The sequence below is a fragment of the Phocoena sinus genome, chromosome 2 (genome assembly GCF_008692025.1).
Source record: "Phocoena sinus isolate mPhoSin1 chromosome 2, mPhoSin1.pri, whole genome shotgun sequence".
Classification (NCBI taxonomy): Eukaryota; Metazoa; Chordata; class Mammalia; order Artiodactyla; family Phocoenidae; genus Phocoena; species Phocoena sinus.
Window position 1 is genome coordinate 129,300,229 of NC_045764.1, and position 26,804 is coordinate 129,327,032.

At 41.7% G+C, this 26,804-nt stretch overlaps 1 protein-coding gene across 3 annotated transcripts in view; it reads left to right on the plus strand.

The window, feature by feature from the left end:
- Positions 1–12,318: 12,318 nt before the first annotated feature.
- GNG2 (G protein subunit gamma 2) overlaps positions 12,319–26,804 on the plus strand; it is a 139,082-nt gene continuing 124,596 nt past the window's right edge. Inside the window, exon 1 of one of the 3 annotated variants that reach the window (XM_032622352.1) lies at positions 12,319–12,522. The gene's annotated coding sequence lies outside the window, so the exon portion shown is untranslated. The remainder of the gene's footprint in view (positions 12,523–26,804) is intronic. The other 2 variants (XM_032622353.1, XM_032622351.1) reach the window with 2 other exon arrangements.

Here is a 26,804-nt window from a genome sequence, read left to right on the forward strand (position 1 = left end):
AATATCCTAATAGGCCAGGAGATAAGGTTACTCTATGAATGTAGATCCTTTTCTTGCAAAGGGAGGAAAAAAATCTCTCATCTTCCTTTTTTTTTTTAACAGCAGAATGTTACTATTTTCCTCTTTTGAAGATGAAATGAGCAAACTCTTGATTTCCACCTCTCCTTCCTCCAAATTGCCCCTCCCCCACTACACACACACACACTCACACTCTCACTCTCCCTTGTGTTCATCTCAATAAATAGCTCCAGCCTTAATCATTCACTTTAGAGTCTTTCTTACTCTTCCTTCTCCCACATTCAATTTAGCAGCAAATTCTTACAGGTCTGGTTTCAAAATATATCCTGAATTCAATCTTTTCTCACAACCTTTATTCATCATACCCAAGCCTCCTTATCTTTGTAAATTCTAAAAGAGTCTCCTGACTGGTCTCTGAGTTTCTATTATATCTACTTACATCCAGGTCTCATAATGAAAGTCAGATCATGCCACGCCCCTGTTCAGACCACTCCCACCCACCCACAGCTGTACCTAACACTCAGAACGCAACCATGACCCACAGAATGCTGCCTGACATGGCCCCTGACTGCCTCTCCCCTTCACTTTCCTGTTCATGCATTCTACTCTACCCATGCTGACCTCTTTGCTGTTCTTCGAATACATCAAGCATTCCCTCATCCCAGGGTCTTTGCACTTGTGGGAATGTTCTTCCTGACATCACTTCCTTCAAGTCTCCAAATGTTGGCTCCTACAAGGAGGTCTTTGTATCAGCCCGAGTCTTGGTAGGAAATAGAAGACACACGTTTCTTACAAGAATGAAGGGACTTGTTACAGAGGTGTGTGCATGGTTAAGGAAACCAACAGCAAGATTTGATGCCACGTCTAGGCTTGAAGGGGCAAAAGGAAGAAATAGCGTTGCAGGAGCGCTGAGAAAGCTGCAGCCCTGGAGACCCATGGGGCTGCCCAGAGGGAGCTGTGGTCACTGCGGGGAGGAGACCAGGGCCAGAGCAGAATGTGTAGGAATAAACACACTGACCTCACTTTTGGTGTGTTGGCCAAACACAGCTGGAAACCCGAGTCCAAGGCAGTTGAGTACTGTACACGTTCTCTATTGTTGCATCACAAATTACCCGAAAACACAACGGCTTGGGGCTTCCCTGGTGGCGCAGTGGTTGAGAGTCCGCCTGCCGATGCAGGGGACACGGGTTCATGCCCCAGTCCAAGAGGATCCCACATGCCACGGAGTGGCTGGGCCCGTGAGCCATGGCCACTGAGCCCGCGTGTCCGGAGCCTGTGCTCCGCAACGGGAGAGGCCACAACAGTGAGAGGCCCGCATACTACAAAACAAAACAAAAAACAAAACCAAAACAAAACAAAAAACAGCAGCTTGAAACAATAAACATTTATTATCTCTTACAGTTTCTGTGGGTCAGGAATTCGGAAGCAGCTTATCTTGAGGTTTCCGGCCCCAGGTCTCACATAAGATAGCAGTCAAGATTTCAGTTTTTTTGAAGGGGTGGAAGACTCATTTCCAAGGTGGCTCACTTAACATGGTTGGCAAGCTGTTGCTGGTTTTTGGTAGGAGGCCTAAAATCCTGCCCCCAGGTGGGCCTCCACAGGGCTACGTGAGTGTCCATACAACATGGTACCTGGCTTCCCCCCAGAGTGAGTGATCCAAGAACCCAGGTGGAAGCTATAGGGTCTTTTATGAACCAGCCTTGGAAATCACACATTGTCACCTTGGCTGCATTCTACTAGTCATATAGATCCATCTAGGGGATGAGACCACACAAGCTATGAATAGCAGGAGGCAAGAATAATTGGAGGCCATCTTGGAGATACCATCAGGCCCAGAGCAAACCAAAGAGGGTGGAGAATTAATTGAAAAGAGTGGGCAAAAGGTGGAAATCAGGGAGTAACCAGTAGCCTTCCTGACCATCCTACTTAAAATATTGTATGCTACTCTGTTCCCCTTTATTTTTCTTCTCAAGACTTAATGCTGCTTGACATAACAAGTATCTATTTGTTAACTATTTTATTTTTGATTCCCCTACCGTCATATAAACTCCTTCAGATAAGAGCCTTCAACTATTTTGTTTTCCGCTGGCACCTAATAAGCTTCCAATAAATAATTGTGTAGCTGAATGTATAAATTATACCCAATTTTAGATAAAAAGTAAATGCTTTTAAATGACCAATCCAGGGATATCCCCACTTTTTTAAACTGAAAGTTTATCTTGCCCCCCAAAGAATACTACTACTCAGTGAATTAGAATTTGCCTCTGGCAGTTTTACAAGCAACACAGTTGTCTCTTGGTCTTTTCTTCCTCTTCATGTGGTGGTGGTGGTATTTTTCCCTTCATTTTAAGGTCAAGTTCTCATTTTTATCCTCTTAAAATAAAGTAAGTTACGTTGCTTCTTGTTTATTTGGCTCTCAGTTGAGTTCTGTTTTCAGAGGTGTTATTTTATTTTTTATAAATTTATTTATTTAATTTATTTATTTTTGGCTGTGTTGGGTCTTTGTCGCTGTGCGCGGGCTTTCTCTAGTTGTGGTGAGCGGGGCCTACTCTCTGCTGCAGTGCGCAGGCTTCTCACTATGGTGGCCTCTCTTGTTGCGGAGCACAGGCTCTAGGCATGTGGGCTTCAGTAGTTGTGGCACATGGGCTCAGTAGTTGTGGCTCGTGGGTTGTAGAGCGCAGGCTCAGTAGTTCTGGTGCACGGGCTTCATTGCTCCGCGGCATGTGGGATCTTCCCCGACCAGGGCTCGAACCTGCATTGGCAGGCGGATTCTTAACCACTGCACCACCAGGGAAGTCCCCAGAGGTCTTATTTTAAAAAACGGCTCTCATGAGAAAAATGAACCCTTCCCTCTTAATCTTCCCCCTTATTTCCCCTCTTCTATTTTTTCCTAAAACCTGCCAAGGGCAACTGTGGGGACTTCTGTGGCACCTGTGAGGCTGAAGAGATTGCTGACCTCTGGTTACTGAGGGTCAGAAGAGAACAGATTGCAAGCAGAGAACATTGCTCGTGGAGCCCACGTTCACGACGTTCTCCCTATTGACTGACCATGAGAAGAAGAAGGCTACCCCAGGAGCATCTGTACCCAAATCTAGAGTGGGCAGAGGATGCCTTTTCTCCTTCAGCAGCCCTAGAGGGTGCATGATTAACACCTTTCCAGATATGAAGTGGGAGAAACTGATCCCTTATGTTATGAAGCGGCTTCCCTCAGAGTGGAGGAGACAAGCTGGTTGTCAAAGTAGTGAGATGACATGACTTGATGCCCCGTGTGCATACCTATCATTCCACACAACATCTGCACAGAAGCGTTCATTGTAACTGCTTTTTGTAATGTGGTACACCTAGTTTCACCATCCGTACCGGAGCCAGCAGCTTTTATCTTTTGTTAATACTAACCTAATCCTGGCCATCAGCTCAGTTGGTTTAGAGCGTGGTGCCACTTCATAACCCTCATCATTTACATGTATTGTAAATGTGAATAATGGGTAATTCTTGTAAAGTTCACTCATTCACTTAACAAAGATTTAGTGAGTGCTTACTATGTATCAGGCACCATCAAGACCCTGGCTAATCAAGTTGAGCACACAGTTATCTTCCTAGAAATTTAGGGGTAGAAAGGTGTCTTTATTTTCCCATCTGATGATTGTTGTAAGTGGCAGGTCTTTGAAGAATTTCCCTAGACTATTATTACAGAATAAAATGGGAGTCTGTCTCGCTAACGATTAAGCAAGTCCAGTCATTCTGAACACTTTGGTTTCTTCCTTGAAATCTTATTTTTCTCTAGTGGTGTCCTCTCCGTTATGGGCAAGTACAACTTTTTTCCCTCTTGACTGCATTATTTGAGGTTATTGTTGCCACTTCTTCAGGAATAAAACCAGTGATGTATGTAATCCTTAAGTAAGGATTCAGGTCATGTAGTTTCCCATGCTTATATCAGAGCACCAAGTGTGTTTAAAGGGATTTTTTTTTTAAGTCATATTTATGCTGTCAGTTTTCAGCTAGTATAACTCCACTTTCTAGATGCAAAAATTTGGTGGTGGGGAGTTAGGGGGAATGTCTGTTAATATTTAACAGCAAACAAATGGCTTGGCTGTGGTCTGGGTGAATTTCAGTATTTTGAGCTGGGAAAGAATCAGTGACAATTACTGGTCTTGAGCAGGCAACCCACTCTTTTCATTTGAAAACAAAGCCATTAATGACAATGTATAACTAATGACAGACTTGCTTCCCAACGTGATACTGTAGGATGTAATTTTTTAAAATTATAAATAAATCTACAGATGTTTGGCTTATAATCTTCCTCCTAAAATTAATCTCTGTACCTCACTTGAAATGCTTTTGCCTTCATTCATACATGCAACAAATATTTATTGCACACCTACTATGTGCTGTGCACTGCACACTGTACCAGAGATACAGCATTGAGTGGGACATGACCTATGTGTTCTAGAATTCCACAGGTGGTAGAGGATGGAGAAAGGGAAACACACAAGGACAATACAGTGTGATAAGAGCTATGATCAGGATAAGAAATAGGTGATTTGAGGAGGAGCAGGGGTAATAACTAACCCAGCCATTTCCTTTGAGAAAACTGTACAAGTGAAAGTAGCAATTTGCTAAGAAATCTTATTTATTGACGACAGTTGCCAAATCAGTCATTTGAGATTTTCACATTTACTATACACCAGCGAATCTTCTCTGCTGAAATTACCCTGTGTAATCATACAAGTAATACTTAAAGAATGTTGAATAACTTCTTACAAAAGTAACTTGAATCATTTTTGTAACATTTCATGGGAAGTTATAGCAAATATTTCACATTACTGAAAATGCACTTTCCAAGTTTACAGATTGTGAGGAGAGCCATCAACTGACAAACCTTCACAAGAGCTTTCTACATATACTGGGCCTTCATTACCATCTAAGTAAATAACAGATTTTGCCTCTCGGTTTAATATTCTTACTTGGTTGGCATTTCAAGGTCTTTCCTGTTTCAGCATCAATAGCACATTTTCCTTCTCTTCTCATTTTCTGATTCCTAAAACATTTTGGGTCATATTTTAAGCAGCCTTGGTGGTTCGTTTGCTCCTTCTCTTAAAATTCTGTAAAATGTATGCTCTTGTATCTTCAAAGTGGTCAGTAGTACTCATAACTTTCTTCCACGGGACCTAATGGTTCAGATTCCCCTAAAGTTAACAAACATGTACTGAGCACACACAGCATACAGAGACCAGAGATACAGCCCTGCCCTCAGACAGCACTCAGTCTAGTTAGACTCCAGCGGACTTGGGAGTAGAGACAGATTCACCACCCAACAGTCAACATCACAATTCCCTCCCCAGCACCCATGGTTCTGTTTCTTAAATTCTATCACAGGAAAATCCAAAGCGAGAAACTTAAAGACTTATGAGAAAACTAGAGCTGGGGAGATCAAGGTCATAAGCAAACCTACGAATATTCTTTACAGTAGGGAAATCACCCAAGACACGATGACAGAAGGTCCCCAAACATCTTTTATTGCCCAGCCTTTTGCCACCTTATTTACCATCAAAATAGATCACCCCTTCTGGGAATGTATTTGGCAGAGGAAATCAAATCTTGCCTTTCTGCCTTGCCTGCAAATTACTGGAGTTATTACCGTATAGCTTTTCTTTCAAGACATTTCAAATGATTTACTCCTGTGATGTTAATCTCACTGATTCGTATCCTTTAATTCTGACATTCTTTTCAAAGGATTGCTTTTCCCAGACTTTGCTTGTGTCTGCCAAACTTCATTGCTGACTCCCTCTTCTTGATCTTGTTGCTTGTTTCCTGTTGTCCCTGCTTTTCTGTATGCATCTTCTGAGACTTTTAGAGGGGACAAGTTGTATTTTGCAGAATTGCTCTTTGTTTTTATGGTAAGAATGCACTTGGTTTAAATTCTTTCATTACCCTAGTGGACAGTCCAGCCCTACCTTCCACTGGTGGAGGGTTTGAAACATTTGCTGGGAAGACCAGAACTTCAGATATGAAGCAGGCAGTGTCCGCTCAGGGAGTGTCTGGCCTTTGTTCCTACTTAAGCTGGCCAAACCCTCCCTGTGCACAGCTGTTTGGATCCACAGCCAGGCCTCTATGGCTCTTTCTTGCCTGTCTCCAGCTCTGATTCAGCTGCCTTCCCCAGCTCCTGTGTGCGTCCTTTCTGTGTCCCTCCATACCCGGTGTCTCTTCACCAAGACCTCCCGCTTCATGATTAACCCTCCTCCAGCACCCCCTCGGCTTCCATCTACCCTTTTTCTCTGAGCCCACACCCTCCCTCCTTCCCTTCCCATCAACTCTTGTATTTGTTAGGAAAGCAAATTTCTTGAACTCGTTGATCATTGGCAACCTCCCCAGGGCTTTATGTATGTAGTACAAACATACATACACTTGGGTTAACAACCCAAATGAGTTCAATCACGGTGACATTTCAGGCAATGTGAGGGAAGAATCTGGGGAACTTCACACTATCCAGTTAGCCCCCTAGTTAGCCCCGCCCAGGCAAAGGGAAAGGAGAACTCGTGCTTCTCTGGAGGAAGAGGTGGCCATGGCTTGGCAAACCCCTTGTCCTATTAACTTTTGTGCTGAGCTATGCAGCAGAGACTGACGTTTCCCATTTGGGAGGGTCAGCGGCACTCTCTCTCTCTCTCTCTCTCAAGAAAGATTAGTTCTACCCACCCTGACCCCTGACTCTCTTTAAACCAAATATGATTCAGTCTCCTTGGCTCCCTAACAGCCGGGGGTAGGCTCAGATGTCTCGGGGGAGGGAATGATCGTGCTGACACAGAGATCGGATCATGACTATGCCTCTTTTTCAAAAGAAGTCTTTAAAGAGACTTCCATTCCTTTTAGCTGATCCAAGAAATGCCTGGAATTCTGGATTTTCTGTGATAAGATAACAGCTCAATGATTCGTTTATTTATTCCTTTTTTCAAATTTATTAAATTTATTTTATTTTTGGCTGCGTTGGGTCTTTGTTACTGCACGGGCTTTCTCTAGTTGCACTGAGTGGGGGCTGCTCTTCGTTGCGGTGCGCGGGCTTTTCATTGAGGTGGCTTCTCTTGTTGCAGAGCACGGGCTCTAGGCACATGGGCTTCAGTAGTTGTGGCTTCAGTAGTCATGGCATGCGGGCTCTAGAGTGCAGGCTCGGTAGTTGTGGCACACAGGATTAGTTGCTCCACAGCATGTGGGATCTTCCCGGACCAGGGCTCGAACCCATGTCCCCTGCATTGGCAGGTGGATTCTTAACCACTGTGCCACCAGGAAAGCCTCCATTTGTTTATTCTTGATGACTATTTGGCACAACAGTTAAGCAAGCCATTAAATGTATCATTCATGCATATGAGTGGACAGGATTTATTAATATACGAATTCACCTTCTTATTCTCATTTCACCATTCCGTCTCCAGCACAGGCCACACATGCCCTCAAGGAGCCGCAGTGCTGGTTAGTTGCTGGCTCCCTCCGGAGACAATGGAATAAGGAAGGGGAGAGAGAGACCCATACTCCATACTGAGATGTGGGCGGAAAAGCAGGGAGGGCTTAGCTAGAGAAGGCAAGTCAATCAAAACAGTAAAGAAATAGCTGAGCAAGGCAAGGGGGGAGGACAGAGGGAGGAACAGTATTTAACAAGATTAGAGGAAGAGTCTGGGGATTTGGCATGAGAGGCTCTGGGACAGCTGTGAGGTGGCAAAAACCCGAGAATTCGGGAGGGGATGTGAAAAGGGTTTCTGCCTTATTAATTAGTCTCTGGCTTATAAATTAGTGTACTTTAAGTCTCCTTGCATCTGGAAATGCAAGTAAAGAATAGCTTTCTTTCCTTTTTTTTGTTTTTTCCTGTTTCTTTTAAAAATTTATTTTCTAAATAACTTTTTGTTGCCAGACTGTGCTTCTTTATAAGCAATTCAGTGCAGAAATGAAACCAGGAGTTGCCCCAGGATTGTTTAGGGTTACCTAGAGAACAAATATTCAGAATTTGGTATGTATGTACCATGGCTTTCTGCAGACGATTTGAAAAAAAAAAAATAGAGGGATCATTGTTCCTTACCCCATGACCAACTTCTCATATCAGAAACTTCCTTTTTTTCCCTTCCCCAGGCACCCAAAGGAAAACAACAGCAGTTTTGGAATTTCTGCCAATGATGCTTTTTCATTACACAAACTTCTGTTAAGCGTCTGCTATGTGACAAGTAAAGATGAATGGAACCTGGCCCTAGCCTTAAGGGCTGATACTGATGAGTGAGGTGGACATATAACAACTTGTTAAAACACTGCAGTTAGTGCCTCTATGGAGACAGAGGCAAGGCACTGTGCACTCATGGGGCAAGGAAGACCTGCCTCTGTTTGCATGGTCAGGGGAGGTTTTTGAGAGAAGCTGAGTCTGAAGGGATAAGTGAGGGTCACCAGCAGAAAAATGGAGGAAAGAATAAGGGTGTTTCTGGCAAAAGGAAGAGCATATGCCAAGATGCAGAGGAGAAAAGAGCATGGCCCCAGGAGAAACCATGAAGGTGGGTGTAGAACGGGTGGATGTAGGGTTGCAACAGGTTAGCCAAGAAGTTTAGGATGTAGGTGGGTGGTGTTATAGAAGGCCTTGTATGCCATGCAAAGGAATTAAGACTTGTATCCTGTAAGCAATGAGGAAGGGAGATTCTGAAAAATTATAGCAGGGCAGTGACTTGCCAACCTCTTCATTTTAGAGATGGACTTCTACTGGGCATGGCTTAGAAGAGAGACTGAGGTAGGAGGACAAAGTAGAAAGTATTGCAGTCATCTAGGGAAAACCAGAGTATTGTTGGAATAAGACATGGCCATGGTAATAGAGAGGAAGAGTTTGGTGGAAGAGATAATTTCATGGCAGATATGAAGGATGAGGAACTTTTTTTTTTTTTTGCGCTACGCGGGCCTCTCACTGCTGTGGCCTCTCCCGTTGAGGAGCAAGGCTCTGGATGCGCAGGCCCAGTGGCCATGGCTCACGGGCCCAGCCACTCCACGGCATGTGGGATCTTCCCGGACTGGGGCACGAACCCGTGTCCCCTGCATTGACAGGCGGACTCTCAACCACTGTGCCACCAGGGAAGCCCCATGGATGAGGAACTTTAAATCAAACACGGGGTAACAAAGACAGATGATTCTGATATTCTTATATTCCTGCTCTAGGCAACTGGTTTGTTGTATTCCTCACTCAATAAAATTCAGAAAACAGAAAGGAGAACAAGTTTTGGATAAGTCAATATGTATAATTTGGGGACTTTTGATATTAAAGAACTCCAAGGAACATCCAGCTAGGATGCTCAATAACGCAGGAGAGATAACAGACCAAAATCCTGGCCTCCCTATTGCCATGGACCTCCTCTGCCAGGTAGATGTAAGAAGTACAGGTATCAATGCCCACAAACAGGGCCACTGATGACTGTTGAAGCATTTTACAGGCTTCTGTTTTATGTATAGGCTGATGTTTAGTTACTGATGGCATGAATGGCTCATGGTGAGATGTAATTATATCTCCTAAGAAATGGACACTTTAAAATCTAGCTTTTAGCTTTGAAGAGAGGTTGGTTGACACTTCCCAGCAATGGGCAGGTTAACCTACTGAGAGTTTTATAAGGGCCAGAGATGGAAGAACAGATCAGAAGGCAGCAGGCCAAATTCCTAGAGATTTTAGTGTCTGAAAGAGATTTCCCTATGTAGACATAAAGATAAGTACCAGCCACTCTCTGATGCTTGAGGGAGAGAGAAGGGAGGGAAAGAGGATTTAAACAACAGAAAGGACCTGTTTGAATCCAGAGTTCATGCCAGAATCTGCCACTAGTTTAAAATTAACCAAAGATTTGTTTCCAAAATCTTTCCAACCATTCATAATTGTGCTTCTCATTTTTCTTAGACTTGATATCATATATATTTAAATGTTCATTTAAAAGCTTCCAGTAACCTTTGGCACCAAGATTCCTGATTTGGAGGTAATCCATGTCTGATCTTCATTGGGTTGTAGGAGGTTGTGGGAACGTTATCCAATCCTCTTTCATGACTACAATTCTATTTACTGGTGGTTCAAAAGTAGCTTCCCATTTTAAATCTTGAATCAATCCACTTTGTAATTTTTTGATGTTAGTGAGGTAACATCAGGGTCCTTTTTTAAAATTTTATTTATTTATTTTTGTCTGTGTTGGGTCTTTGCTGCGCGTGGGCTTTCTCTAGTTGTGGCGAGCGGGGGCTACTCTTGGTTACGGGGCACAGGCTTCTCATTGCGGTGGCTTCTCTCGTTGCGGAGCACGGGCTCTAGGCACGCGGGCTTCAGTAGTTGTGGCACGCGGGCTCAGTAGTTGTGGCTCACGGGCTTAATTACTCCGCGGCACGTGGGATCTTCCCGGGCCAGGGCTCGAACCCGTGTCCCCTGCATTGGCAGGAGGATTCTTAACCACTGCGCCACCAGGGAAGCCCCCAGGGTCCTTTTTGAAAAAAGATTTCTAGGAAGAAATAAGCAAGCTCTGTTTATGGAACATCAAATCGAAACAAAGAGTATCCTGGGCACTGTCTCAGAACATTCCATAGAAATTAAATTCTGTACCTTCCAGGCTAATGTGATGTAGTCCTCGAGGTGGGTTAGGAAGGCTCACCTGGTGACTTCCCTGATGATAGAGTTATCCTGCATCTGCCTTAGATGTCCAACATTTCTTGTTAGTTTACTTGCTGGAGGGGTAAGGCAGGCCTGGATTTAAAAATAGAGCTGGGGGGCTTCCCTGGTGGCGCACTGGTTGAGAGTCCGCCTGCCGTTGCAGGGGACACGGGTTCGTGCCCCGGTCCGGGAAGATCCCACATGCCGCGGAACGGCTGGGCCCGTGAGCCATGGCCGCTGAGCCTGCGTGTCCGGAGCCTGTGCTCCGCAGCGGGAGAGGCCACAACAGTGAGAGGCCCGCGTACGGAAAAAAAAAAAAAAAAAAAAAAAAACAAAAACAGAGCCGGGAATTAACTGTTGCCCAGGAAGATTAGCTTGCCAGGCACTGATTCTTGAGGAGAGGTTTCTTAATCCTGTTGCCTGGTCACAAGAAGGATTCCCCCGAGCCCCACCCTCAGCCTGGGTTTAATCTGTAGCTTCCCCAAAGCACCTTGTGTTCATAGTGGGGAAGAATGACTCACAGGCCGAATAACTTCAGAGTCCCGAGAGCATTGAGGTTTAGTGGTGAATATCCCACTGTGGGGAATCGGGAAACCAAGTACTGGTCCTGGTTTGGCTGCCGACTGAGAGAGTCACTCACCGTCTCTGAGCGTCGATGTCCTCTAAAACTAATAGGAGCTAATAGGTATGGAACGAATCCTGTGTTTCAGGAACGATTATTATCGTTTTGTGCACCATTTCATTTAATCCTCAGATTTCTGCTATGGGGTATGACTATAATCGCCTCCATTTCGCAGATGAGGAAATCGAGGCATGTAGAAGTTAATTTGCCCAAGTTCATAAATCAGTAATGACCGCTTGGACTCAAATACCGGTGGGCAGATTGGCCTTCAGTCTCTACCCTTATTCCTAACACTGCACCACCTCCTAAAGTGAAGGGAAAGGACAAGAAGATGACGAGGGTTCTTTTAGCCCTGCTAGTGTGGGGTGGAGGGGGAGAGGGCTCTGTTTCTGGGGTGAGAAGATCCAGCATTCAGCTCTACCTTGCTACTCCCCACCACTGAGAATCTTTCGGGGAATATGTCTTCACTATTAGGCCACGGGTAGCAGTGCAGGACTTGGTTTAGCTCCTATGCCCCACAAGAATACTTATCAGGGCCATTCTTTTCTGAGCACGTGGGTTAAGCGAGATCTCAGTGGTAGTGGAACCTTGGAGAAATGAAGCATCGGGAATGTTGGCCACAGAGAAAAATGCTGCAACAAGAAGCTGCAAGCTCCCAGCTCGCTGCCTTGATAAGGGACCGCAGTAAATCAGGAGGTGCCATGGAGGCTGCTGCTGGACCTCAGGGGCAGAACCTAGCCAGGGGCTGGGGACCCCCCAAAACAACAGCAGCAACAACAGACCAAGTTCAGGCTGAGAAGGCAGACTCTGTGGGGAAGGGGGCCGAGAGAATGAGGGAGTAAGGGGAAGGAAGGAACAGACGGCCCCAAAGGGTCTTGGAACAAAGGGGAAAAGGGGATTGTAGTCACATTGGCGTCGGTAGCCCAAGAGAAGAGGAAAGGGTTCCCGTGAGCCCTGAAATGGAAGGAGAGGGAGAGAAGTAAGCAGCTCACAGCTAGCAAGAGGAGGAAGTGGGAGATGCGCTGCTTCCTGTAGAAAGACCGATGACTGAAGACAAAGCTGGGTGGGGACTAGTCCCTGGGCTGCAGGAGCCGCTGCTACACATACACACAGCGGCTGCCGCGCCGTGGGCAGCTCCTACTACTGCGGGGCTGGGCTGGGCTGGGCTGGGCGGGCTGCGCCGGAGCTCGCCTGCACACAGCGGCTCGGAGGGAGGAGGAAAGCCACTCGTCTCGGACCAGCCTCGGGAGCCAAGGTAAAGGAAACACTTTTCGTGTTGCTCCTCGCTAAGAGAAAAATGACCCTCGCCTGCGGTTGTAAGGGCAGATTTCGAGGGGGAAGAAAGACACATTGTTCCGGAGATGGGGGGAAATGGTCAGGATGGGTTGTGTTAGCAGGGATTTTGAGAAGGACCAAATTCATGACACCTTGATTTGAAAAATATAATCCTCATTAGTGCTTAGCTTCGGTGACTCATCAGGAAAACACACTAAATGTTAAGAAGCTGTTTGCAGTTCTCTTGGAAGGAAAGCAGAGCCCAGTTGAAATCAGTTGTGGCTGTGAAGCTGTGGGCTGATCATCTGAACGTTGCAGTCTTGTTAGAGGAGTGTAAAATGTTAATTGCATTATCTTTCTTACACATTGCACTGGGGTAGCTTCTATCTTGCAGCATAAGGACTGTGATTTGGCTTTTTGTTTGTTTGTTTGGGGGGTTAAATCCTTTTGTACTCAGAATTTGCCAACAAAGGCTGGAATTGCGTATGTGAGGGGCAGTATTTACCATTAAAAAAAAAAGGTGTCTTCCTCCCTCTGCTCTGTGCAGCTGCTTTCAGGATAACCTCAGAAACAGCTATCATTTACCAGTGGGTCTTATCCTAAAGTTGCATTCTTTCTCAAAAGAGTGTGGCGGGTTTAACTTGTCTAGACTCGGATACCAGTGTATATGTGGATTTTATGTTTATATAGATTTTATTCATCTATAGATCAAGGTGCATATTAGCCTCAGTGATGGACAACATGTAAAAGTGTTGCCAGGTTGTTTCCTTACCTGCCTATGCTGTGGATGGACGAAATAATGAAATCAGAACTTGATTTTTATTCTTTGATTTTCTTGAGCAATGGGTCCTCTGATTAGAGTCTATGGCCATGGCTTGTTCATATTTGTGAATGATACATACAAGTGCAGTAAATAGGTCTAACGGATTAGAAATGAGATTGTGAGATGTCTTTGGCAGGATATGTAGGAGGGTTTAATATCCTAGCATAGCCTGATTTAAAAATTAAGCTGTGTCTCCAACAGAAAATGTGGTTAAGCAATAAGTGATCGTTGATAAAAGGTTTTGTCTTGCATTTTTACAATGAAAGGAGATAATTTTCAAAAGAAAGAACTGATTATAGTGGAGTAAAAATAATAAAAAGGTCATATTTAGACACTCATTCTTAAAGTGTAGGTTTTAAACGCTAAATATGCCATGGAAAGTGTATATGCTTCCTCATGTATCATTATTCTCAATTGTGAAGAGCTCTAGTTTTGTTTTTTTTTAATGTCACCTTATGAAATTGATTTGTCTTCTCAAAATTTGTGGGGTAGCAGTGCATTTTCAGAGATAAGAATCTTTAGGTACTAAAGAAAAAAAAGTCAAATTTTCTGAGCATACTTATGAAACTAAACCTGTGTGATGACTAAGAGGCGAAATAGTGCTGGTGTTGAAACCATGGAGCTCCTCTGACAAATCCATTGAATTTCATCAAACCTGTGGGCAAAACAAGTCACACCACATATTCCATGGTTCCAGTTCCCGTATGTCTAGGAGACATACGGGAACTGGAACCATATGTAAAGATAATCTTCCCAGAGAGGAGATCTCGGGTGCATCTTGGATCCCGAATGCCCCTAACTGGATCTCTGTGATCAAGCTGCCTGTCATTAAATGAAATGGAAAGTTGGGAGTCCAGGCTGTATGGATGAGGATGGGGCTCACGCTCCGGTACTTACTCAGCTACGGGCTGGATTCACTAGATAATGCCAACACCCTGCTTTGTGTGAGAATGTGTAGACAATCTGCTTTACTCCTCACTGTGTGTTTCACAAAAGAGTCAGAAAATGAAACCTTGGCTCATAGACACAGGGGAGTCCGGAGGCCCCCCCGCTCTCTTTCAGAAAACATCAAACAAGAGATGCCTATTTTCTGCACAGCCCCAAACATTCCCTTAATTATCAAATTCCAGCTTGAAGCACAACATGAATGAGTAACGGCAGATCCGTAACTACGATGGCAGGAGGTTTAAGAAAAAGATGAAAAAGTTCCTGTCCTGTAAAATGGGACTATTTCCTCTTCTTCTGGCCAAATGGAATATTAAAAGACATACTACTTTTGTCCACAGTGTTCGGAGGCTTCTGAGGGAGTCAACCAACACTGAAATTTTAATTGCGTGTGTGTGTGTGTGTGTGTTTTTCTGCCATATGGCCAACGGCAGAGTGGAAACACGACTCCTGGTTGGTCCTGGGCCTCATGGTGGGCTCGTAGTGAATGCATTTGGTTGGCTGACTTTTTTAGCCTACTTCAGAAGGCAGGCTCAACTTGTAAGTATAAAAGCTCTATAGTCAAAGCACAAAGCCTCTTCAGAGACAACTGTGGGTAGCAGAAAACAGCATGGTGGAGTGAAAAGAATGCAGGCTTCGAGAGTCAGGCAGATCTGCCTTTGAATCCTACCACTGGTTCTCACTCCTTCAGCTGGTACGTTGTTATGAACCTTGCTTTCTTCACTGTAAAGAAGGGTTAATAGTACATACTCAGGGTATTTGTTGTTATTGTTTATTTGTTGTGTTTTATTTGGTTTTTGCTTTTGCGTGTGATTTGTGAGTGCCTGCCTGGTACATAGTAGGTACTCAGATGTCATTTTTTCTTCTGCCTCGGGAAAAGTTAGCGTATTCTTGATCTTTGCCACTATCTCAAAGATTCAGGAGACATTTTTTTTTTAACTGTAGTGAAATATATATAACATAAAAGTTCCCATTTTAACTATTTGTAAGTGTGCCATTCTGTGGCATTAAGTATACTGACGTTGTACAACTGTCACTACCATCCATCTCCAGAGCTTTTTCATCTTCTCAAACTGAAAATCTGTTCCCATTAAACAGTAACGCCCCATTCCCTCCTCCCCCCAGCCCCTGGCACCACCATTCTACCTTCCGTCTATGACGACTCTAGGTACCTCACGTAAGTGGAATCATACAGTATTTGTCCTTTTGTGACTGGCTTGTTTCACTTACCAAAATGTCTTCAAGGTTCATCCATGTTACGGCATATGTTGGAATTTCCTTCCTCTTTTAGGCTGAATACTATTCCATTGTATGTATATACTATAGTTTTTTATCCATTAATCTGTTGATGGACACTTGGGTCGCTTCCACGTTTTAGCTATTGTGAATAGATCATGGGTGTACAAATATCCCTGCTTTCACTTCTTTTGGGGTACCCAGAAGTGTAATTGCTGTATTATATGGTAACCGTGTTTAATTTTTTGAAGAATGGCCATACTGTTTTCCATAGCCGCTACACCATTTTCTATTCCCACAGCAGTACACGAGGGTCCCAGTTTCTCCAAATCCTCACCAACGTTTGTTATTTCCTGGGGTTTTTTGTTTGTTTGTTTTTGACAGTAACTATCCCAGTGGGTGTGAATTGCTATCTCTTTGTGGTTTCAATTTGCATTTCCCTGAGGATTAGTGATGTTGAATATCTTTTCACGTGCCTGTTGGCGATTTGTATGTCTCCTTTAGAGAAATGTCTATTCAAGTCCTTTACCCATTTTTTAATTGGGTTGTTTTCGAGGGGACGTTCTGAAATGGTGGCATCTCTTAACATAGTGTGTCAGAAAGGTCATGATTATAATATTTGTATTCAGCCTCTTGCATACACCAGTATTATCCCTGCCCAAGTGAAATACATCTCTCAAAAGTAACTTTTAAACGCAAGAGGAGAAAGAAAATCTGCGTAGATCCTGATAATTAGTGATATCAAGAACCTGATAGTGAAATTCAAACCCTAATTGTAGACCAGTGATCCTGCTGGTCAGGTGCAGGCCAGGCCCCCAGGAGGGGGCCATCACTTCAGTGTCTTTCTAGTCTCTACTCATTAGCTGCAGGAGAAAGAGTGCCCAATAGGTAGCAAGTTCAGAGAAAGGGAGGAGAAGCTACATGCTAAATTGTTCTCAAACTCTTTATAATGGAGGGGATTAGCCTTGGAAAGGGGCTATAGTAGTTAAACAACAATAGATTCTGAGAGAAGTTTCTACTAATGCAATGTGATTCTAGTCTAAATTTCACTTTTGAAAATAAGAATCCTGTGTTTCACTTTCCACCACAGACTTCACTCTCCATTCCAAAACCAGTGAGGCAGGGTATGGATGGGGCTGAGGCGATCTGCGCAGAAAGATTAGGGAAGACTCCTGAACAGCAGTGATACCTGAGGTCTATGGTGTGGGTGCAGATGTTGACCTTGAATGGTTTGAAGAGCTCCTGAAAGACTGTATGTTAACTTTTGGTAATGCACTCTGTGTGTGTACTAGGAGGTTGGATAATGACCTCCGACTTTTTAAAATTTGCAAATCTGTTGATTCTGTGGTTACTGGGAAGACCCGTGACTGGCTTTACTAGACCCGGGTGGGAGAGGGGAATTACAGAGCTGGGTTAAGACTTTGTCCCAGCCTATGACATCATAGAATTGCAGAGCTAAAAATGACCTGGGAACAAACCTAGCCTGTATCAACCCCTCCATGACGGCTGATAAAATAGGACCAGAATTTGTTACCTTTCTAGAGCTGCACAGTTGATTAATACCTCACCTCCCAATCCAATTTCCATTTTACTTCCCTCCACAGTAGGGCGGATGGATAGAGAAAGTCATTATACTTTGTCACTTTAAAAATTGTTTGGAAGACCATAGTCTTTTGTTTAAAAAGAAGAGGGTAATGTTTAAAGTTAATATGCTATGTTTCTGTGTTCAAATTTGTTAAGATGTAAATATGCCAATGTGGAATTGAGATTCAGATTTTCAGGTAAGAGCGTTAGAGATATATGTGGTTCCTTAAAACTCTTACGTTAAACAAAATCAATTATAGTTAATGGGAATCAATGTTCAGACAATGTTCAGAATCTCTAGAGGACTTCCTTAAACATTAGAAAAGAGGGAGCTCAATTCTCAAACTCTAGAGATAACATGTTTCTTAGAAGTGAAGATATAAGACAGGGTCAGCCCTTTTATCTCTTGTTATACAGTCAAGCTCTTAATGGAAAGACTTAGTAAAGCCAGTCACCTGACCCTTCCTCCCTATTTCTTTGGCCTTCCCTTGTCCCCCTGCCAGTCTGGTTGTCAGGGTCAGACCTTCCCATTATCCTCTGCTCCAGGCATCTGGCAATAGAGCTGAAGGAGAGGGTCTGGAAACTGGAGTGATGGGCTCTACTCCAGATTCCTTGCAACATGAGCAGGGCCATTGCTGTTTTTAGGAAATCCTTTTTTTTTTTTTTTTTTTAATTTCACTTTTTACTATCCCCTCTGCATTTTCAATGAAAACCATTAAACCCAAGCCCCCACTCCCTTTATTCATTACAGGTGACCTCACCTCCTGTTATTTGGAGAAGGTATATATTATGGAATTCCTCAGCCTCATTCTTTACCACCTCACAATTTCTCATGTCTTCATTCATTTTCTTCTCTTCCCTTCCTAGTTCAAATTAGCACAGCTTTTCTTTCAAGCCTGGACTTGGACTCTTATTTCCTTTTACTTTCTAGGGGACTATGTTCTGACAATAATTCTATCTCCTTACACATTTGGCTTCTTCTTTTTATTGGCCCTTGCCTCTTTGCCTGCAAACATGCTTAGTTTACACATATAAATTTAAACAAACCGGTTGCCAACAAAGCTTCCCCTTGACTTTGGTAACCTCTACTAACTTTGTTTTCTTCCTACCTGTAGCGGAGGAAAAATAGTTTTCCCTTCACCTTTCTCAGTGCTGAGAAGCCTGTAACAAAAGACAGATTGATAAGAGAAAAACAAATGGACATTTATTAACTTGTGTACCTCATGTGTACATGGGAGATACCAGGGAAAAATGAGGAGCTCTCAGAAGTGGTTTAGAACTCAGACTTAAATACCATCTTGAGCTAAAGACAAAATTAAGGAGGAGTGGAGGAGGGCAGTTATGGGGAGGCGGCCAGGAAAAGTGTGGTAAGTAAGAGTAAGATTTGATATACATATTTAAGTTGGTTCCACTCCTTCTTTTCCTGGAACAGAGAGGGAGGCACCCTTACACATCGAGATTTCCTTTATAATGTAAATTTCCCTTACAAAAATGTAACCTCTAGTATGTTTTCATAATTTCTTCAGTGTCTCCTGTTTCCCACGATAATCTGCCTGAAATAATTCTTATGACAAACAGGCATATTTTGGAGTGGCATATTCTGCCACCCTTCATGCCTCTCTGAAGTCTCCCAGCCTCTCCATTAACTCCAAGTTCTGCTCCCCAAATATGAGTGTTCTCAAGATTTGATTCTTCTGCCACTAAATTTCTCCCTCTTCCTTTATCAAGCCCTTTTCTATGATTTCTGTCATTGTCACTGGGGTGGGGGGCAGCTCCAAATCTGATTCTCCATCCTGATCTCTCACCTACTCTAAACTTGCACATCGAGCACCCTGCAGACTTGCCAGAACATCCAACCCACTGAAACCGAGACTCCAAATCAGTGCTTGCCATTGCCTTTCCCCACTCAAAACCAGCTCCTCACCTGATTCCATGACTATTAATGACACCCCGTTCTCTCAGTCCCTCAATTAGGAAAACCCAATTTCATTATTTTCCTCACCAAACAACCAAGCTGGAGTCAGTTGCTCAGACCTTTGTATCGTCACTGGAAACATATCTTGACGCCATCTAATCTTTCCCATGTTGATAGCCAGTGTCTTTGTTCTACCCCTCCTGACCTCCAGCTGGGCTGATTTGTTGTTTGTGTTCTTCCCTCTCCCTGGAAGAACTTTCCTGCTTCTCCTTCCACACTTCACCCCTGTAGTCTTGCTTCTCTGCGTAGCCAAATTCCATTCATCCTGTGAGGCTCAGTTCAAATGCTGTCTCTTCCATGAAGTCTTCCTTGGTTTCTTCCTTTCCCAATAAAAAGCAATCTTACTTCCCCTGAAGACTTTTGTTCTTTCATCACAGCGATTAGTGCATTCTCGTGTGTATAATGGCAATCTGCTTTTTTTTTCTTTTGCAAGCTCTTTGAGGACAGCAGCCACACCCAGTTTCATCTTTGTCTTCCTTACAGCACACAAATACAGCTTGGGTTTTTGTTTGTTTTTAATTTCAGTTTTATTGAAGTGTAATTGGCAAATAAAATTATAAGATATTTAAAGCGTTCATCATGGTGATTGGATATACATATATACTGTGACAGGATTCCTCCCATCTAGTTAATTAACACATACATCACCTCACATATATTTGTGGGATTTTTGTTTTTGTTTTGTTTGTTTGTTTTTGGTGAGAACATTTGGGTTCACAAATGCAGTTTGTTTATCATTCGTTTAATGAACTTTCTTGAGTCACTTATTTTTTTATGCAGAGTGGACTAGATATTCTAGGAGCTTATAAACTACTGGGAAAACAGACAAATACTGACAGAATTACAATACAGTCAGTCTGCCCACAAGTCTTAACGGAATGTCTGCAATGTGCCATGTGTCCTTCGAGGGGCCAGGGACACTTGGATGAACAAAACAGGCCAGTTCTTTGTTTTCTTGGAAATTACATTCTATTGAGAGAGACCTGGTAAACACATAAACCAATGGTTTACAGATCTAGCTGCACATTAGAAATCACTGAGGGGTACTTTGAAAAAACACCTATGGCCCAGCCTCAACCCAGACTAATTAGATGAGAATCAACCAGATTGGACCCCATTGACAGAAACAAATCACAATACAAGAAAACATCAAGTAGTGATAAGTGCTGAGGTGGATTAAAATAGAAACAGATTGAATGATAGAGATTGTGTGTATGATGGTGTGGTCGTGGGGATTTTACCTTTGTTGGGTAATCCCTGAAGGCCTCTCTGAGATGACATTCACAACTCATGTGCCTTCCCTATTAGTAGTGAGGCAGACAGAGCTGCTGTGATTGGCCAGTTCAAGTGTCCTGTGAGGCCATGGCGCAGCCCCGCCTCTCTGAAAAACATGGTCCCCAGACTCCAGAAAAAAGGTCTAGTTCTATTAGCAAGAAAGAAGGGGTGAATGGTTATCGGGTGTTCAACAGAGTCTGCCACTATTATTGTTTCCATCCTATACATGAAGATATCAAGGCCCAAAAGGTTAAGCGTATCAAGATCATACAACTTTGAGTTGAACAGTGTTTCCATGCATTCTCCTTTCAGAAAAACAAACATACACAAATACACACAAATGAAAAGCTTGCTTTAGTTGATGGTGATGATCTAGGTAGACTAGAGAAAGAGTCCTGGAAGAAAATACAAAATGGCTCCTGTGAGATGAAGCAAAGAATCACCTTCTAAACAAATGATTCCAGAAGAAATTACATCAGGTCCTAGTTAGTGATAAGAATGGCATTTAATTTAGACAACTAGCCCTGCATTTCTGCATTGTAAAATGCACATATATATAATTAAATTGAGTCTTCCTGACTCGTCATTTAAATCAATTTGATCTAAATAAAATCCACCCTGGGCCAAGAAACGAGCAAGAGAGGCCAAGGGTTCTGTGTATGATGTCTATCAGACTCAAAGGAAAACACTTTTCTCTAGAGAGGTATGCAGTTTGTGGATTACAGCACATGTAAGAGAAGCAAGAATGCTCTCTGAAATTTCTGATTATGAGTTATTTTGAAAATAGTTTTCCACTTTCCAACTGCAGAGGCAACATGCAGTTCTTATTATTGTTGCGTTGTCTTCATGGTTCCTATTTTTCATTCTGATATTTCATTTCAGAGGCTAGGTTTGTGAGGCAGCAGGAGTGAAAAAGGGAAATTGCGGTGAAGCTGCCGTCATTACGGTGTTTTTACTGCTTGCCTCTAGGTGTATTTCTGTGCATTCTCGTCGTAACAGATTAAGTGTTAATGGTAGGAATACCTTCTCTGTAATAAATGATCGAATGCTTCCTACTCGTATATTTGCATTTTTAAACAGGAAAGTAAAAAAGTTCATTTCTAAGCTTTGCCAACAGAGCTGTGTTTAAGAAGGGTATTTATCTGATCTGCACAGAACCATATGAGAAAAATTGTGAAAAAATTTACAGAAAAAAAATTAACAGTCCTTTTAGTCTAGTCTTTCTTTGGAGAATTGAATGAATCCTTTGCCATTATTTTTTAAACTTCATGAATGATGGCTGTGTTTAGAGAACATTACTGTATATAGGCATTAAAGTAATTTCGCTAACAGTTTTATTATATTTTTTCCATTGGGGGAAAAGAAAACTTGATATCAAACAGTCCCCCAATTTTTTTAAAAATTAAACTAATAAAAAATTTAAGTTAAAAAAAATGAAATTTTCTAAGCAAAAAAAAAAAATTGATTTTTTATTATGTTTTAAAATAATCTGAAAATACTACAGTATACAAAAATAATATTCTAAGGCTTAATACACAGGAGAGCATAGTAGTTAAAGAACATTGGTTTGGAATCAGAATGTCCTGGACAAGTTGCTTAAACTATCTGTGCCTCTGTTTCCTTATCTATAGATTGGGATATAATGACAATACCTACTTCACAAAATTGTCAGGGGAAAATTATATAATGTATGTAAAATGTTTATTTTACATGTCATAGTGCCTGACATATAGTAACTATTCAGAATTGTAGCTATTATTAGTATAATTATTATTGTTACCACAAAGATGGAGTAGAGGATCTTTAGTTCTAGCCATGGGGTTCTCAGCCAGTTTTAGCGGAAATGATTATGGCCCAACATGAACCACAGGTGCTCAGAACTTGAAGTAAGGAATCACCTGAGGAAGCCTGCTTCCTCGGCATAGTCAGACGTCAGTGTTGTGACTTAGTTAAGTGACAGTCTCAGGCTTGCACTATTTGTTCACCAGTGCATGTGATTAGGCAAAAATATTTCTGGTTTTCCTTCCCAACTCATGATAGGCTTACAGGTCTCCATCTGCTTTAGTTAGGTGTAGCCCTGTGTCTTGCACTGACCAGTGCAGTGAAAGCAGAAGTGATGTTTGTCACCTCTAGGAGGAAGCTTATAATGACCAGAATGTGAGCGCATTCCTTGGCAATTGACAGTGGTGAAAACACAGGGACAGTGGCTGAGCTCTTAAGCCCTTATTCTAAGCCTAGAATAAAGACAACACAGAGATGGTCTCTCCACTGACCTGCAATGGACACATAGTGAGAGTGAAAAATGAGTTTTTCTGTCTTAAAAGATTTGGGGGTTGTTTCCACAGTATAACCTTAGCCTATCCTGACTGATAGGCTCTGGTTATCCCTTCAAGCTCTAGAGAAAAAAATATTATTGGTAACAATACATAAAATATGTAGCAATTTAGAGATAGTCGTTTTTTAAAAATTTTTTTAATTTAATTTATTTTTTTTCTACAGCAGATTCTTATTAGTCATCAATTTTATACACATCAGTGTATACATGTCAATCCCAATCACCCAATTCATCACACCACCACCCCATTCATCACACCACCACCCCCACTCCCCTGCCGCTTTCCCCCCTTGGTGTCCATACGTTTGTTCTCTACATCTGTGTCTCAACTTCCGCCCTGCAAACTGGTTCATCTGTACCATTTTTCTAGGTTCCACATATATGCGTTAATGTACAATATTTGTTTTTCTCTTTCTGACTAACTTCACTCTGTATGACAGTCTCTAGATCCATCCACGTCTCAACAAATGACCCAATATCGTTCCATTTTATGGCTGAGTAATATTCCATTGTATATATGTACCACATCTTTATCCATTCGTCTGTCGATGGACATTTAGGTTGCTTCCATGACCTGGCTATTGTAAATAGTGCTGCAATGAACATTGGGGTGTATGTGTCTTTTTGAATTATGGTTTTCTCTGGGTATATGCCCAGTAGTGGGATTGCTGGATCATATGGTAATTCTATTTTTAATTTTTTAAGGAACCTCCATACTGTTCTCCACAGTGGCTGTATCAATTTAGATTCCCACCAACAGTGCAAGAGGGTTCCCTTTTCTCCACACCCTCTCCAGCATTTGTTGTTTGTAGATTTTCTGATGATGCCCATTCTAACTGGTGTGAGGTGACACCTCATAGTAGTTTTGATTTGCATTTCTCTAATAATTAGTGATGTTGAGCAGCTTTTCGTGTGCTTCTTGGCCATCTGTAAGTCTTCTTTGGAGAAATGTCTATTTAGGTCTGCCCATTTTTGGATTGGGTTGTTTGGTTTTTTAATGCTGAGCTGCGTGAGCTGTTTATATATTTTGGAGGTTCATCCTTTGTCCATTGATTCGTTTGTAAATATTTTCTCCCATTCTGAGGGTTGTCTTTTCGTCTTGTTTATGGTTTCCTTTGCTGTGTAAAAGCTTTTAAGTTTCATTAGGTCCCATTTGTTTATTTTTGTTTTTATTTCCATTACTCTAGGAGGTCTAGAGCAGGTCTCTAATCCATTTTGAGTTTATTTTTGTGTATGGTGTTAGGGAGTGTTCTAACTTCATTGTTTTACATGTAGCTGTCCAGTTTTCCCAGCACCACTTATTGAAGAGACTATCTTTTCTCCATTGTATATCCTTGCCACCTTTGTCATAGATTAGTTGACCATAGGTGCATGGGTTTATCTCTGGGCTTTCTATCTTGTTCCATTGATCTATGTTTCTGTTTTTGTGCCAGTACCACATTGTCTTGATTACCGTAGCTTTGTAGTATAGTTTGAAGTCAGGGAGTCTGATTCCTCCAGCTCCATTTTTTTCCCTCAAGACTGCTTTGGTTATTCGGGGTCTTTTTTGTCTCCATACAAATTTTAAGATTTTTTGTTCTAGTTCCGTAAAAAATGCCATTGGTAATTTGGTAGGGATTGCATTGACTCTGTAGATTGCTTTGGGTAGCATAGTCATTTTCACAGTATTGATTCTTCCAATCCAAGAATGTGGTATATCTCTCCATCTGTTGGTATCATCTTTAATTTCTTTCATCAATGTCGTATAGTTTTCTGCATACAGGTCTTTTGTCTCCCTAGGTAGGTTTATTCCTAGGTATTTTATTCTTTTTGTTGCAATGGTAAATGGGAGTGTTTCCTTAATTTCTCTTTCAGATTTTTCATCATTAGTGTATAGGAATGCAAGAGATTTCTGTGCATTAATTTTGTATCCTGCTACTTTACCAAATTCATGAATTAGCTCTAGTAGTTTTCTGGTGACATCTTTAGGATTCTCTATGTATAGTATTATGTCATCTGCAAACAGTGACAGTTTTGCTTATTCTTTTCCAATTTGTATTCCTTTTATTTCTTTTTCTTCTCTGATTGCTGTTGCTAGGACTTCCAAAACTATGTTGAATAATAGTGGTGAGAGTGGGCAACCTGGTCTTGTTCCTGATCTTAGAGGAAATGCTTTCAGTTTTCACCATTGAGGACGATGTTGGCTGTGGGTTTGTCATATATGACCTTTATTATGTTGAGGTAGGTTCCCTCTATGCCCACTTTCTGGAGAGTTTTTATCATAAGTGGGTGTTGAATTTTGTCAAAAGCTTTTTCTGCATCTATTGAGATGATCATATGGTTTTTATTCTTCAATTTGTTAATATGGTGTATCACATTGATTGATTTGCGTATATTGAAGAATCCTTGCATCCCTGGGATAAATCCCACTTGATCATGGTGTATGATCCTTTTAATGTGTTGTTGGATTCTGTTTGCTAGTATTTTGTTGGGGATTTTTGCATCTATATTCATCAGTGATATTGGTCTGTAATTTTCTTTTTTTGCAGTTTCTTTGTCTGGTTTTGGTATCAGGGTGATGGTGGCCTCATAGAATGAGTTTGGGACTGTTCCTTCCTCTGCAATTTTTTGGAAGCGCTTGAGAAGGCTTGGTGTTAGCTCTTCTCTAAATGTTTGATAGAATTCACCTGTAAAGCCATCTGGTCCTGGACTTTTGTTTGTTGGAAGAATTTTAATCACAGTCTCAATTTCATTACTTGTGATTGGTCTGTTCATATTTTCTATTTCTTCCTAGTTCAGTCTTGGAAGGTTATACCTTTCTAAGAATTTGTCCATTTCTTTCAGATTGTCCATTTTATTGGCATAGAATTGCTTGTAGTAGTCTCTTAGGATGCTTTGTATTTCTGTGGTGTCTGTTGTAACTTCTCCTTTTTCATTTCTAACTTTATTGATTTGAGTCCTCTCCCTCTTTTTTTTGATAAGTCTGGCTAATGGTTTATCAATTTTGTTTATCTTCTCAAAGAACCAGCTTTTAGTTTTATTGATCTTTGCTATTGTTTTCTTTGTTTCTATTTCATTTATTTCTTCTCTGATCTTTATGATTTCTTTCCTTCTGCTAACTTTGTGTTTTGTTTGTTCTTCTTTCTCTAGTTCCTTTAGGTGTAAGGTTAGATTGTTTATTTGAGATTTTTCTTGTTTCTTGAGGTAGGTTTGTATAGCTATAACCTTCCCTATTAGAACTGCTTTTGCTGCATCCCATAGGTTTTGGATCGTCCTGTTTTCGTTGTCATTTGTCTCTAGGTATTTTTTTATTTCTTCAGTGATCTCTTGGTTGTTTAGTAACGTATAGTTTAGCCTCCATGTGTTTGTGTTTTTTACGGTTTTTTCCCTGTAATTGATTTCTAATCTCATAGCATTGTGGTCAGAAAAGATACTTGATATGATTTAAATTTAAATTTACTGAGGCTTGATTTGTGACCCAAGATGTGATCTATCCTGGAGAATGTTCCGTGCGCACTTGAGAAGAAAGTGTAATCTGCTGTTTTTGGATGGAATGTCCTATAAATATGAATTAAATGTATCTGGTCTATAGTGTCATTTAAAGCTTCTGTTTCCTTATTTATTTTCATTTTGGATCATCTGTCCATTGGTGTAAATGAGGTGTTAAAGTCCCCCACTATTATTGTGCTATTGTTGATTTCCTGTTTTATAGGTGTTAGCAGTTGCCTTACTTATTCAGGTGGTCCTATGTTGGATGCATATATATTTATAATTGTTATATCTTCTTCTTGGATTGATGCCTTGATCATTATGTAGTGTCCTTCCTTGTCTCTTGTAACATTCTTTATTTTAAAGTCTATTTTATCTGATATGAGTATTTCTACTCCAGCTTTCTTTTGATTTCCATTTGCATGGAATATCTTTTTCCATCCTCTCACTTTCAGTCTGTATGTGTCCCTAGGTCTGAAGTGGGTCTTTTGTAGACAGCATATACATGGGTCTTGTTTTGTATCCATTCAGGAAGTCTGGTTCTTTTGGTTGGAGCATTTACTCCATTGACGTTTAAGGCAATTATCGATATGTATGTTCCTATGACCATTTTCTTAATTG